The sequence below is a fragment of the Dioscorea cayenensis genome, chromosome 13 (assembly GCF_009730915.1).
Source record: "Dioscorea cayenensis subsp. rotundata cultivar TDr96_F1 chromosome 13, TDr96_F1_v2_PseudoChromosome.rev07_lg8_w22 25.fasta, whole genome shotgun sequence".
Lineage (NCBI taxonomy): Eukaryota > Viridiplantae > Streptophyta > Magnoliopsida > Dioscoreales > Dioscoreaceae > Dioscorea > Dioscorea cayenensis.
In genome coordinates this window covers 3,115,570-3,117,321 of record NC_052483.1, presented here as the reverse complement: position 1 = coordinate 3,117,321, position 1,752 = coordinate 3,115,570, and positions in this window count along the sequence as shown.

The following is a 1,752-nucleotide window of genomic DNA, read 5'->3' as shown; positions in this document are numbered from 1 at the left end:
AACCGTTGATCTTTGTGTTGCAGTACGGCGAAAAAAATCCGCGATATTCATATTTTTAATGGTATTTTCATCGTGATGCTGCTCATTGCGTAGAGTATGTATTGATCTTGAATCGCTGCTGTCATGTTCGACTGGACATAACGTGTGGAAGGCAACGGCAATGCTGTAAAAATGGTGTAGAGCCAATAACATATATATTGTGATTATCGACTGTTGACCATTTTACTCAAAGGCAACACGTGTAAAGCTATGATGACCGTTGAAGTACTGATTGATCCAGAATAAATTAATTTTTGATGAAATTCTATTGAGGGGCCTGTTGCTCGAAAAGTATGTGTGCGTCATTCTGATAACTCGCCAAGTATATTTGACACATTATTGACTGCTGTCTTTCTTATTCTCCTTTTCTTTTTTTGTGTTGATTATGAATACATTTTCGAGATTTCTTTCTCATTAACAGGGTCTCTGCTGATTGACTTGGCTGGCCAGGACTGTGGTGAAAAAGGAAGGATTGCAGGCCAGATGACTGTCAATATGCAATAAGGTGATTATGAAAACATGGGGAGCGGAAATTTTATTTTTATTTTTGTGTATGCATCAAAAGGTGGAGATCCTCGATGGCGCAAGACCGGATTACTTATGAGGTGGGAATGCTGTGGAGGCACGAGAGATGAGAATGAGATGAGGCCAATGGATGTGTTATGTGAGTGTGAGCCCAGAGGGCCATGAGCTCGTCCGTGCAGGAGTTCTTTCAAGACGGCTTCCATGCGACATTACGGAGAGGCTCAGGCATAGAAAATGAGTTGATCTTTGTTTTGAAAATGAGATCGGTCTTACCTTCAAAAAGAATTGATATTGATGACCTGACCTTTTTCTTCTTTACTATAAGTGGAAAACAGAATGATGTAAGTGGAACTCTCGCTGAGCTCAATCTTTCTTTCAGGCAGATGGCTGCGTTAAGTGGCACAGGCGAGGTGGTATTTCAGTGCCCAACAGGCTGTGACGTTTGATTTTCAAGATGTGACCAATTAATGATTGCTCATGAAATATTATGAATTTGTTGCATTCCATTTGTTGGTGTCGTTACGTTGCTCATTGTTGGTGTCATTTGGGGTATTTTTGCGCGGTTTATATGGGCGAAACTTTGTGTTAATGTGTTTTTGAAACTTTCATGACGTTGACTAGGCCAAGGTAACCTGAGATTCGACAGGCGTTCGTGATTGCAAAACGATATGTCAATGAGATGGTGACTGACGCCTGGTTGCCGCGGCAAAACGTGCGATCATCTTATGGTTTGTCGGCAACTTCATCAAGATCAATCGGATAACGAACAATTGCATAATCTTCTGCAAACTCCCGCGAAATGCAGTCCAGGGTTTAACGATTATGATTTTCTGGGTGACAGCACGGTTGCTGATATACGGTCAAGGTTTGTAACGGTTCTGTGATTTTCTGCAGATAACCTTTCGGACGTCGGCTTCATCATGCTCCAGCTGTGACCCGATGGTGAGGTGACCTCACGCCATCGTGCTGCGAAGGTGTTGGCATTTTGCCGCAATGGGCGTGTCGAGTGCGCTGCAGATAACGATTTTCCGTGCGTTGAATGTTGCGGCGATCAACGCACGGGCGGTGGGGTGGGGTTTGAAAACGTTTGGTCTGTTAACTGGTGATTTTCCATGATGTGCGGAGTATGCGTTTATCGGTTGGGCGGCGTGTGTGTCATCATTTAAACCTGACAATACGCTCTTCCAT